At 41.8% G+C, this 13986-nt stretch overlaps 1 long non-coding RNA gene across 2 annotated transcripts; it reads left to right on the forward strand.

The window, feature by feature from the left end:
- Positions 1–938: 938 nt before the first annotated feature.
- LOC118828879 lies at positions 939–12890 on the forward strand. 2 transcript variants are annotated; one of them, XR_005008977.1, is made up of 6 exons: positions 939–1031; positions 1912–1990; positions 6119–6133; positions 6254–6395; positions 7412–7497; positions 11611–12890. It is a non-coding gene; the product is annotated as an uncharacterized LOC118828879 (long non-coding RNA). The 2 variants fall into 2 exon arrangements; XR_005008978.1 differs by lacking the exon at positions 6119–6133.
- The last annotated feature ends 1096 nt before the right edge of the window (positions 12891–13986 follow it).

The raw sequence follows: 13986 nt of genomic DNA on the forward strand, positions 1-13986 counted from the left end.
GGACCTCAATGATGGGGAAGCCACCACCTTGTAAGGCAGCCTATGACTCTTGGACAACTTTAGGCAGCAGCATGGTATGGTCAATAGAATATTAGATTTGAAGTCAGAAGACCAGGATTTAAGTTGATCCTCTCAGTTGAAAGTGCCCCCACCTTCATCAGGTTTTGTTAGTCTGGATCTCTTCTATCACAATTCTCCCTGTATCATTATCATTATCAAGCTGTGGCAGTAGCATTTATAAAGTGCCTACTGTGTGCAAGGGACTGTGCTAAGAGCTTTACAAAGATCTGATTCTCACAGCAACCCTGTGAGATGGATGCTGTTATTATTCCTTTTACAGTGAGGAAGTTGAAACAGTAGTTAAGTGACTTGCCCAGAGTCACACAGCTAGTCAGTATTTATGTGCATATCATAGTTTCCCTGTTAGATTCTAAGTACCACAAAGGGAGGGATTGTCATTTTTCTCCTTCGTATTCCAAGTAGCATAGGGCACAGCAGACAGATTGCGGGCGATATGTTTGAATCATGCAGACCTGGATGGGATTAGGTACCTTTAAGCCCCGCCCCTAGAGGCGGGGCTCCAACCTCAGCGAGGTTCCCCCAGCCCCACCGCCCAGGCTCCTCCTCCAGTCAGTGCCAGGCAACCATAGAGATTGACGGCGAGTCCTCCGAGCGGCCTAGAGCTGCCCCGGAAGCTTCCAGACTTGGGTGCTTTCTTAGCCCTCCTAAGCCCCCGGGACTTAATTGGCGGTCTTGAGGGTTCTCCCCAACCCGAGATTGTTGGGATGCACGGGGTGACTCCAGGGCAGGGAAGCTGCTCAGGAGGGACGTGAGAGGCTCGGGGTCCCTCCAGCATCTTAACTGTGTGAATGGAGAAAACTGAGGCTCAGGGGGAGGAAGGAAGGGCCTGGCCTAAACCCCCGTCCCTTTCATTTCCTGCTTCCCCCCTCCCCGCCCCGACCTGACCCTTCTGCAGAGTTTCCATCAGAAGTCTGAATGTGGGAGACTCCCAGCCTGAACCCCCACAGGGAGTGAGTAGCCCAACGTCGGAAGTATTCAAGCGAAGCCCTCATGACCCTCCCACCTCCAACCCCCTCCATCCCCAGAGGTGTACTGCTTGGAGGGGGAAGGTGGAGTCAGTGACATCTAGGAAGTTTTCTAGGGCTTGTGCTCGAATGTCCAAGCAAGGCCATGAGGGGAGCCCTGGAGGAGTGGGAAGAGCCAGGACCAGGACCCAGGAGATCCGGGTTCTAGCGCTGGCACAAACTGGGAATGGGGCTTTGGGCAAGGCACGTCCCCTCCCTTGGGAGCTGATCCTGGAGGGTCTGTCTGCTGGACCTTCTGGAGTTGTCTTATCCTGAGGCACTGGTGAAGACCTGGGAGGAGCTTTACTTTTGCTTTACTTAGGGAGATTGAGCTGTCGCGTCCTCACCAAGAAGTCATGGAACGGTCTGTTGCCTGGCAAAGTGTGGAGGTTTCAGAGAGTGCCTCTGCCCGCAGAGTAAATAGTAATTAACCTGAACGGATCAAGCCCCCAGGGAGGGCAGAAGCAAGGTCTGCAGGGAAGGGCGCCGCTGGGGAGGGAGGATGCAGAGTTGACTTAATGGGCTACTGTGTGCCTCTGTCAGCATTTCTGTCTGCTTAGTTTCCCCAGATACCGTGTGCTTTTTTAGAATGGGGACTGATGCTTCCCTTTCCTACACCAGTATTCTTGTGATACCTCATATACAGCCACATACTTCTTAGGGACCCAGGACTCAGTGACTGATAATGATTTATTGATCGGTGTAGCATATGAAGAGGCTGTGCTACAGGCCCCTTAAGTATTCTGTGTAAGGGGGAGGCCCATGAGAAGTAAAGGGCAGGGCAAGTCTCTTTTATGGATCTTTTGTCTCCATTCATCTTTGAAAGGTACCTGCTGTTTCCTTAAGGGAGCCCAGAAAATCAGGAGATGGCAGCTGTGCCCAAAATGAAGATATCCAAGTCTCAGGTGAGCTGTCCTTCCAAGAAATCTCATCCCTCCTGCTGGGTATGGCCTGATCTTCCCTTAATCTGGATTGGTCTTGTCTAGTAAACCTTTGGATTTCAAGGAGTAACACTGGTGAGGCTGACAAGACCTTTTTTTTGAGTACAACAATTACAAGAATTCATGCAATTAAACATATTTATTGATTTGTTTATGTAGAGGACTGTGCTAGGTACTGGGGAATTACAAAATTTAGACAAGACATGATACCTACCTGTACTCAATATTTATAGACCATTTGGGATTTTGCACATACCTAGATTTAACAGTAATACAACAACCTATTGGACAGGTGCAAGGAAGTGTTATGTTGATCTTTAAAAGATAAACAAGTGAAGATAAAAGATAACCAATGGAGGAGGGCTAGAGCATTCTTGGAACAGCGAATAACATGAATAGAAGGTGAGAAAGTGTGGGATCTCTATGGGAGACAGCAAATAGCCTACTTTGCTGGAACTTGGAATGTTTGATGGAAGCCTGGCAGGGTGGAGTGGTGCCATATTTTAGAGGTTATTGAGTATCAGACAAAGGATTTTGAACTTGGTGACACAGATACTAGGTGAAGTCAGAAGGCAGGTTAAGGGAGGAAAATAATGTGTTTATTTTTTTTTTGTCACGTTGAATTTGAGGTGCCAATAGAATTTCCCAGTATTCTGGAATGTCCTGTGTGCATGTGGACTGAGAGAGAGAGATATTGTGTTGGTAAGCGAAATGGGCTCTTAGCATTTAGTTCAACAAGTGCCCATGAAGAGTTTGGCTTTCTTTCCTTTGATTAATTCAGTGTATTTCATTGAGTCTTACTACATGCTAAGCCCCAGGCTTTAACCCCTATCAGGTGTTAACCTAACCTATGTGGATGTGAACCTCCCAGGGTCCTAAGGGGAGGGGCTAACTCAAGAGCCAATCATAGCAGCCTAACTTCTGGTCATTCAGATGACGTTTGACTTTTGATGACGTCTGAAGCCCTATAAGAAGAGAGGACAGAGCCATTTGCACAAGGGCTCTCACTTGTGGTGGTGCTGAGGTGGAGACTCTGGGCAGCTGTAGCTAAGAGCCCTCTAGCTTATAACCCAGATGCTGAGACTTTGTTAAACTCTGGTAACTATGTATTGGGATTTGAATCAGACAAGGTTTGTCTGTTGATGTTTGTAATTTGTTTGTATTTATTCCGAAGTTTAGGGTGCTGGCTCTTTTCCCCTGAACTAAGTGAATGATATTTGTATGCTAAATTAAAGTAAGCTTGTCAACCCCTTCATATAGCTTTCTTTAGTTAAGCAGATCAAAAGAACCTGTGCTTTTGCAGTGTGCTGGTAGCGTTCTTGTTGTTGGGCTTGGGCTGGTCTTCCACCTCCACAACAGCTGCTAACTGGATTGTTGAAACAGATGTGTAAGTATATATGTGTATGTATACACACACACACACACACACACACACACACACGCACGCACGCGCGCGCGCGCGCGCGCGAGCGCGGTTGTAAGAAAAGAAGGGTTGTTCTGTTTCCACAACAAATAGTGAAGAAGCCAGCCCCTTCCCCCATGGGAGCTGACCCACTACTATTTGCTTAAAGACCAACCATCCAGTAAGGGAGTTGGGACTAAATACTTGCTAACCACAGAATCCAACTTGAAGGAGGGAGTTCAAGAATTGAGGGGTTAATGAAAGGACACTTAAAGCAACAGCCACCAGAATCAAAGTGCTCTTGCTTAATGAACCTTATTAATATTAAGTAATACACCCTGCATAAAATTACTCCCCCATTTTCTGTATATGCAACGCGTGAATCTGGTGGGGTAACATGATAAGGAGTAGTATGTAGTAGGAGTGTAAGGAAGAATATAACCAGGAAGGATTGGGACCAATCCTGACCTGGAAGGGAGAGACCTTAATCAATTAACCTATATAAGCTGGCTCTGCTTCTGTATTGTCGTGCTTGCTCTTGTGCATCTTAGCTTGAGGCTTCTGTTCCTTGCGAGAACTATAATAAAGCTTTCCTTCTCCCTGCTGTGTAAGATTTTTGCTTTTGAAATTTTCCAACATAGTTTAAAAGCAAAGTCATTCCTAGAGATAGAGATTTGGGAGTTAATAACATTGCGTTGGTGATCGAAGCCATGGAAGTGAATTTAATTGTGAAGGAAGGAAGTACCTAGCACGGATAGAGACAGAGAGACAGACAGAGACAGAGAGAAGAAGGCTGAAGATAAAATATTGGGACATCAACCCTAAGGGGTCAGTAAGAGAAGGGAGATTCAGTGAAGGAGACAGAGAAGGACCATGTAGAACGGTAGGAGAACCAGGAAAGTGGTGTCTCAAAAGCCAGAGGAGGAGAGAATATTCAAGATGTAGTGGGCAACAGTGTTATATGTTATAGAGAAGTCATAGAAGATGAGAACTAAATAACAGCCATTAGATTTGATGTATGGGAGTTTATTGGTGTACTTTGAGAGAGCAATTTCAGGTGGGGACAAATCTAATTGCAAAGGGCTGAATAGAGAGTGGGTGGTGAGGAAGTGGAAGCTTCTGGCATAGATTTTTCAAGAAACTTCTAAAGAAGGGACAGTGAGATAAGAGATGGTACATGATGGCATATTGTACTCAACAGTACTCTTACAGGCCCTTTGAAAAAATGGAGTCACAATATATTAAACATACAGAACTAAAATATGCATTGATCACATTGGAGAAATGTTAGCTCAGTCATAAGTATTTGCAAATCATTGTTGATCTTAGCCACATAAAGGTTATTTCCTCATAAAATAATTTCACTAATGCAATTGGATATAGAAGTAGAAGCTGCAACATGTAAGCAAAATTTCTCTGGGAGGACAGGTGAGATTTGTAAAGGTATTTCTCCTGTGATCTGGTTGCACCATTTTCACTGGGGTACATTGAAATTCCCTGTCAGGCAGAAAGATCAAGAAAGTTTTTGAGCTTCTCAGAGCTCAGAAAAGTGACAGAGCTCTAAAAGAATCTTCCAGATAAACTCAGAGGGTGTGATCCCTTTTGAGCCCAGCAGTAAACCTATATACAGAGAGAAAGAGCAAGTGCTTACTGAGCTGCTCTCTAAGCCAAAAGAGGAAGGAACACACAAACTTACTCTTCCCCCAACAAGAAGCAACTGAGAGAAAAAGAGAAAAAGAAAACCCTTCCTCTCTTCAGATGTATTTCTAAATTGTAGACTACCAAGATAGATTTGACACTTTTAAGTCTTGAAAAGCACTTTACATAAACTACTTCCTTTGACCCTCACAATGATCATGTAAGATAAGAGAGGTCAAAGGACATGTCCCTGGTTATATACTGTGGGGGATGTTCTAAATATGGTTTGTGTTCAGACTTGGAATTATAGATTGACCAAAATTGCCCTTAATCTTATTTTGATCCTGGGAAAAGCTTATTCCCCAAATTGTCAATTCATGCAATATGTTTTTCTACTATATAATGTAGCCCTGTGGTCAGACAGGTGGAGATCACCTTTTTGGAGGGGAGAGAAACAAATAGGATCTTCAGAAAAAGTCTTGCTACTATTTGTGTGAGGCCACCTGTGCAGTCTTGTCTACTACTCCTATTTGTGTGTCTGGAATCAATAAATCAAAAATCATGTGTTGAGCACCTTTGTGGCTGGCACTGTTCTAGGTGCTGGGGAGACAAATAAAAGAAACAATCTCTACTCATAAGGAGCTTATGTGCTACAGGGAGAAACAACAGACGCACATATAAACATTTACAGAATAAATATAAAGAGAATGGATACTAAGCAGTTAAACACAAGGTAGTTTGGGTAAGAGAGTACTAGTATTTGGATTAGAAAAGGCTTTGTGTAGATAGTGGTGTTTGAGCTGTCTTAATGGAAGACAAGGATTCTAAGAGGTGGAAGGGTGCCACCTACAGAGATGGCACTGAGGTATAAGGATGTTGGAGAGAGTGAAAGAAAGACATGGGCCAGGTGGGAGAGTATAGAACAACGCTGCTTATTAAGCCCAGGCAGTGAGTTTATATACTCTGTGGAGCAGGGTACACATTGCTTGACTTTGTTACTTTGTTCCCTTGAAGCTAACCATGTTGAAACATTCCTGTTCTTTCCCATGCAGATAGCAGCTGCGAAGGTGGGTCCTTGCCTCATCCTCTTAGTCTTTGATGGTCTTGCCTTGCATAGACCTATCCTCAAATGGCCTTAGCCTTGAGGCTTAAACACGCTCTCCACGTGTCGTTCTGCACGTTCTCAGGGGCAGCTAAAAGGGAGTTGGAGAGCCCACATCCTGAGTACACAGCCCAGAGAAGAACAGGCTCAGGCTCAAAGAAAAACCTGGCATGTACCTTTCCCACCATGGACTATCTCAGAGCTGGCCCTCTACAGAAGGGAGGAGGGTATGTATTACAAACATGAGGGAAAGGCATAGCAATGGAAGATGGAGTGCCATGTGTGAAAAACAGTTTGGAAGGGAGTAATGTATAATATATAATGAGGCTACCAGGTCAAGGGCTTTAAAAACTAAATAGAACCAACCACAATTCTAGATATGACTCATGATGAAACATGCCACCCATCTTTGGATAGAGAGGTGATGGATTCTGAGTGCGGATTGAGACGTACTTTTTAGGACTTGGCTAATGTGGGAATATGTTTTGCTTGACTATACATGTTTATAACATTTTTCTTGCTTTCTCAGTGGCAGGGGAGGTGGAAGGGAGATAATTCAGACTTTCATTGATTGGAAGTAAAGGAGTAGAGGAGGTGTCTATGAAAACAGATAAAATGGATGTGATCGCATGGAAGTTTTATCACCATGGAACAGGAATTCCAGATGATATAGTAGAAAGGGTGGGCAGGGTTAAAGTATGACATGGGTATGGTAGGATTAAGGCGGATGGGGATGAGAATATGAGAGGGGAAGTTTGGAGATACTTTCTCCTGGATGGGTAATAGGGGGTGGGAGTTTGTTAGCCAGAGAAATAGTGGCAGATGCCCACCATCTAGAAAGGGTGTGGTTGCTGGGCAAGGGCCAGGGTTGTAGGGATTTAGTCATTCTTTCCTTCTTTTCCTTTGTGGATGGTGGGGGTGCAAACTGGAAGTGGAATGTTTTTGGGTCACATCACCTCACTTGCCAGAACTATTTATCCCAGCAATCCCTATCCTAGATTCTCTCCTTTCCTTGTGCATCCTCCCTCCAGCTGAGGGCAATCATAGTCTGTCAGGGATGGAAGGAATCTCAGAGATCACTTAGTCTAATCTCTCTCTTTTTCTGATGAAAAAACTCAGGCCTAGAAAGGGCATAATACCTGGAAAGCCAGGACTAGAACCCAGGTCTGGTGCATTGGGGCAGCAGTTACGTGTTGTTTCAGGAGTTGGTGACATTCAAAGATGTGGCTGTGTACTTTACCAGGAATTAATGGATGCATCTGGATTCCTGTCAGAGAGGACTCTACAGGGATGTAATGCTGGAAAATTGTGGGAACATGGTCACTCTGGGTAAGGGCTATTTTCCTAATGACTGAAAATCTGCTCCCCTAGGTCTCTTATGTTCTTCATGAGTTAAGAACTTCAATAATATTGTATTTAGTGCAATTTTGTGTCCAAAAATTGAATAAATGGTGGTGTATTAAAGTAAAAAAGTAAAAGAGTGATGAATATGAAGATTTCAAAGAAATATGAGAAGACCTAGATGCAGAGTAAAGAAAACAGGACCAAAAAATAATGTGTATGCTGACCACAACCATGTAATAAATAAAATTCATGTTGAACAATAACATAAGTTTAAGTTAAATATAGTGCCTATCATGGTAAAATTTATTTTAACTACTAGTCAATAATAAGTGTGTGGTTGCAGTCTTTTGTGTTGTTTAGTTTGTATTTTCTTCTTGTTTTTGCTTGTAGTGTGTTTCTATTGCTGTGTTGATCTATTTAAATATTTATGCTTATTGTTAGATGTTCAGACACAATTTATCAATAAAAAAAGACTCAATGCAGCAGTTTAATTCAGCAAACCTGTATTAAGCATATGTTATACACAGAGCACTGTGCTCCATGTAGGTACCAATTTCAGATAAGACATTTATTTCCCTTCAAACCCATCCCTCCAAACTTCTCCCTTTCATTGCCAATCTTCCAGTTGTGCAGGTTAGCAACTTTGGGGTTAATTTTGACCCTTTCCATTTCATCTTAAACCCTATTGATCAATCAGTTGTCAAGTCTTGTCCATTCCATCTCTTACATCCATCTCCTCTTCATGTAGCCTGTTTCCTTTTTCAGGTCTTCAAGATCTCTTGCCTGAATTATTGTGCTACTCTCCTAATTGCTCTTCCTACTTCCAGTTACTCTTCTGCTTGAGAAGTTGCAGTTTTCTCTAGGATAAAATATGAAATCCTTAGCCTGACACCTAAGACCCTCTACAGTCTGGCTTCCATTTACCTTTCAAGGCTAATTTCACGATATTGTCCTTCATGTACTTTGCATTCCAGTCACACTGACCTGCTGGCTTTTCCTAGACATGCTATTCTGTCCCCACCTGCCTGCCTTTACATAAGTGGGCTCTTGAGCCTGGAATGTAGTTTCTCCTCAATTCTGCCTTGGAATCCCTAACTTCCTCCAAGAGACAGCTCAGGAGCCACCCCACCCCAAGAACCTTGTTCTGATCCTCTCCAGTTGTCAGTGCACTCTCTGGTATGATATTGCATTGTGTTATTTTGTTAATGCTAGGTATTTGCTTACCTCCGGATACACTGGGTTCTGTCAGTAAAACATAGGTTCCTTCAGGGCAAGGACTTTTTTGTTTTCCAGTTTTGAACCTTGCACATTCTGGGCACATATAACTGTTTATTGAATTGAGTAAGATACTGTCCCTGCTTTCATCAAACTTATGCTCTGTGATCCAGAGATCAGATCTTCCTCATTTCACTTAAGCTCAGCATCAGAACATTTTGGTTGCCTCTAGCGAGGTGATAGATCCGGCGGGACCAGAAATGTACAGTTTCCTTTGAGCTATTGGCATTAGCCATCCCCTATCCTCTGAGTTTCCTATTGGAGACAGAGCCCTAGTCTGTGTGAATTCTTCCAGGCTCACAGTCTCTTAGCAGTAAAGAACCAAATAAGTTTGTTCTGTTTTTGTGGCAAGATCTTCACCTTTTTCACTGCCCTTTCTACACAAGGGAATGAGATTCCTTCAGAAGATCTAGTTTCTTCTTGGTCTTTTCCTCTCCCCAGTGGGTCAGGAGACTGGTACTGAGTCTTGGGAATACTTTGAATTCCCTCTCCTTTGTCACATGCAGGATTTCCCATTTCTAAACCTGGCTGGTTTTCCCAGCTAGAGCAAGGAGAAGAGCTGTGGGCTGTAGATCTTCAGGGTGCCCAAGAGAGAGAGAACTTGAGAGGCCTTCAAGCAGGTGAGTGAGAGAAGGTTAAGAAGCTGTGGTTGCCATTTAGACATTATAGGCCTAGGTTCAAAACCTTGGCATTATCTTTAGTCCTCATTCTCCTTCACTCCGCATTTCTAATCAGGTGTCAAATTCTGTTGCATACCTTACCTTCTCTCTATTTACTAATATTTCTTGAATCTCTTATCTTCTCTTTACTTATGCATCCTAGTTCAGGCCCTTATCACTTTTCATCTGGACTATAGCCTCCTAATTGGCCTTGCTACCTTAAGTCCCCCTCCATTCTCCATGTAGCCATTAGTGATTTTCCTAAATTATGAGCCTGACCATGTTACTCTTCTACTAAATATACTCCAATGGTTCCCTATTCCTCTAGGATAAAATATAAACTCCTCTGGTTAACTTTTTAGTTCCTTCATAATCTGGCCCCAATCTACCTTTCCAACTTTATTGTACATTATTTCTCTCCCCACTTCTCTCTCCCCTCCCTCTTAACTAGGTAGCAGAGTGTAAAGACTGCTGGACCTGGAGTCAAGAAGATCTGAATTAAATGTGTATGACCATGGGTGAGTCACTTAACCTCTGGCTGCCTCAGTTTCCTCAACTGTAAAGTGGGGATAATAATATCTACCTCTCAGAGTTGTGAGGATACAATGAAGTAGTATTTGCAAAATGCTTAGCACAGAGCCTGGCACATAGTAGGCTTTTAATAAATCCTCCTCCTTTTCCTCCCTCCTTCCTTTCCTTCCTTCTTTTCTTCCTCAAATTCTAAAGTCTAGCCATGCTGCCCTCCTTGCTTTTTTTCAGAAATGACACTCCGTCTCCCATTTCTGTGTCTTCTCATTGACTGTCCCCCATGCCTGGAATGCACTCCCAACTTAGCTGTACCTATTCAAATCCTTTATTTCCTTCAAAACCCTATTCAGGCATCACTTTTACCTGAAGCCTTTCCTGATTCTCTCCTAGTTGCTAAAGCTCTTTTTCCAAGTAAGAGTGAAGGCCTGTATAGTTGTAGTAGGAAGAGAGCGGAGGGATGGATGGCAGAGGTATTGCAAAGATAGAATCAACAGGACTTGGTAGCTTACAGGATAATGAGAGGTGAATAAGGGAGAGCCAAATTTTGTCTCTTCCTGATAACCCCTTCTTACTTCTCAGTCTAATCCAGTCCAGTGTGATTGAGTAGGCATTTATTAAGCACCCATTATATCCATGATACTGTATTAAGCATTGGGGTACAGAGAAAAATACCCTTGCTTTCAAGGAGATTACATTTATTAGAGTGGTACAACATGTTAACATAAGCACTAATGTGATTATCCAAGGAAGAAGGGAGTGCCTTCAACTAGGGAAATCAGGAATTATTCCCGAAAGTAAGTGGCGTATGACTTGAGCCTTGAAGGAATCTAGAGATTCTAAGAGGTAGGGATGAGAAGTGAATGCATTCTTGACATGCAGGACAACATGTGCAGAAGTATAGAGGGAGGGAATTGAATCAGTTCAGGGAACCAGGATGTAGACCCCTTTGCCTGGAACATATAATACATGAAAAAGAAGAAGAATGTGAAATAAACCTAAAAAGATGGGCTGGACATGGATTGTGAAGTTTTTGTTTAATTGTAGAGGTGATAGGGAGCCACTAAATATTCAACAGGGTGTTCACATGGTCAGAGGGTGTGCTTTAGGAACATTATTTTGACAACTTTTGTGAAATATGTATTAGAGAGGGGAGAAACTGGAAGCTGGGAGTCTAGTTGGAGGCTTTCGTAATAGTCTGGCCAAGATACGAGAAGGTTGGGACCTAGAGTAGTGGCCCTGTGAGTGAAGAGAAGGGGCTGGATTTCAGAGATGTTGTGGAAGTAGAATTGACAACACTTGTAGCCATTTGAATGTGGAAGATGAGGGAAAGGAAAGAGTGAGGAATGTGACTCTTGAGGGACTTGAATTCCAGGCAAAGGAGTTTGAAATTTACTTGGTAAGTAATAGAGAGCTATTAAAGATTTCTTAGCAGAGGAAGGATGTAATTTTCACGCTGAGGCTGTGAAATTGGATAACTTGAAGAATGGTAGTATTCTAAACAAAAACAGGAAGGTTTGGAGAATAAATGAATTTACTGGGGAAAGTTAATAAGTTTCATTCTGGACATGTTGAGTTCTTTTGTTTTCTTCCAACAGAAGTAACAGGTAACATTTGTATTTTCTATTTATTGTTTCAGATTCTGAGATCTGGACCAAAAATAAACAGTCAAATGAAAAAGAGGGAATTTTAGAAGTGGAACCACATGGAATAATAGAAATATGCCTAAGGACTATTCCTCCTGAACCTGGTTTTGGAAGAGTGTGTGAACCTGAGAGATTAGAAAATCACCAAGGAAATACCACAGAGGAAATTTTAAGACAGTTCCTTTTCCAGGAGAGAGGTTTCAGTGAAGTCATGGTGACTCTTAAGAAAACTTCCACAGGAAGATGCTTCCAAGAATTAAGTGAATTTAGGAAAACTTTTTGCTAAACACAAATCTTGCTATTGGTCAAAGAAATACTACAAGGGGGGGGACCTATAAATGTGAAATCTGTGGCAAAAGCTACATACACAATTCAACCATTGCTTTTAATCAAATAATTAATACTGGAGAGAATCTCCCCAAGTGTAATGAACGTGGGATAAATTTCAACCAGAGTTCATACTTTAGGGGAGACCAAGAAAATCACACTGAAAAGAAAACCTATAGTTGTGTTAAATGTGGTAAAGCTATTATTCTGACCTCAACTCAGTCGACATCAAAGATTTCATACTGGAGAGAAGCTATTTAAATGTAGTGAATGTGGAAAATCCTTCCATTTGAGTTCACAATTTCTTTAACATCAAAGAACTCACACTGGAGAGAAACCCTATGGGTGTGATGAATGTGGATAAGCCTTTAATCAAAACTCACAGCTTATTTGACACCAGAAAGTTCACACTGGAGAGAGTCCTTGTAAGTGTCATCATTGTAAGAAAGCCTTCAGCCAGAGTTCAACCCTTGTTCAACATCAAAAAACTCATATTTATGTTAAATCACAGCAGTGTAATGAGAATGAAGATTTTTTTGTAGGCCACATTTTAAGCCTCAAAGAAATTATACCAGAGGGAAAATGCCTGAATGTAACAAATGTGGGAAAACTTTCAAGTGGAGCTCACATCTTATTCAATGTCAGTTAATTCACCTGGAGAAAAACCTTTTCAATGTAACATGTTTGAAAGCCTTCAGTTGCAGCTCATGCCTTATTCTCCATCAAAGAACTCACACAGGGGAGAAGCCATTTAAATGTGATGAGTATGGAAAAGATTTTGTTCAGCGCGCACATCTTATTCAACTTTGGAGAATCTATACTGGAGAGAAACCTTATGGATGTGATAAATGTGGGAAAGCGTTCACTCACAATTCAAGTCTTATTCATCATCAGAGAATTCATCCTGGAGAGAAACCCTTTGGATGTCATGAATATGAAAAAACTTATAATACGCCAGAGAATTCACACTCAAGAGAGACCCTATAAATGCACTGAGTGTGGTAAAGGCTTTAGTCAAAGTTCAACCCTTTCCCAACATCAGATTATTCATGCTGGAGTTAAGCCTTATGAATGTAATGAATGTGGGAAAGCTTTAGCAGAAGCTCATACCTTATTGAACACCAGAGAACTCATACTGGGGAGAAATCTTACCAGTGTAATGAATATGAGGTTGCCTTAGAGAGTACAAACCTTATAAAACATTTTACGTCTCTCACTGAAAAGAAATTGCACGAATGTAATGAGTGTGGAAAGCCTTTAGGTGGAGCTCACGCCTTAGTGTACATCAGAGAATTCATAGTGGAGAAAAACCTTATTATAAATATAACGATTGTAGGAACGCCTTCAGTTGGAGTTCAAGACTTGGTCAACATCAGAAACGTTATAGTGGAGAAACCTCATGAATTTAATGAATGTGGATAAGTTTGTAATTGTGATGAATATGTTAATTCTCAACCATTTCATTTTGGGGGAAAATTTTTTTATCAACCTAATGAATATATGATGAAAAATTTGAGGAATGTTGGAAAGACTTCATTAATTCACAGTTTAGGAAACTCATAGCAGAATGTGACTTGTATTCTTGTATGTTGGTTTCCCATTAAAATTCTTGCATATTCCTTACTTCTAAGGCCTTTATCTTTTTAGACTATTCTTATGCTTCATTGTGATCTCATTGATATGGTTATTTTCTCTCTTGGTACAGGTCACAACCCTTATCCTCTGGAGATTTTTAGTTGTTGACTAGAACTATGATTTTATTGGTATAGGCAACAATTAACAAGGAAACTCCTTTCATCAGTTCAGACCAGCATTTGCTCTGCAACCTACAGTCTATAAGAGAATTTATGACTACAGAGAATTGTCTTTATATTAATAAGTTGTGTCCTGTAGATCACAATATGTCAGAGGTGGGACCTGAAGTTCTTCATGTTTCCAAAATGGGGCCACTGTTTCTTATGTTATTCCTTGTCACCTTCAGTTTAGATTTTAAGATCATGAAAAGAGAATTTGTTGAAACATCTCTCTAACCTACCATTTAG

This window comes from Trichosurus vulpecula, chromosome 1 (assembly GCF_011100635.1).
Source record: "Trichosurus vulpecula isolate mTriVul1 chromosome 1, mTriVul1.pri, whole genome shotgun sequence".
NCBI lineage: Eukaryota > Metazoa > Chordata > Mammalia > Diprotodontia > Phalangeridae > Trichosurus > Trichosurus vulpecula.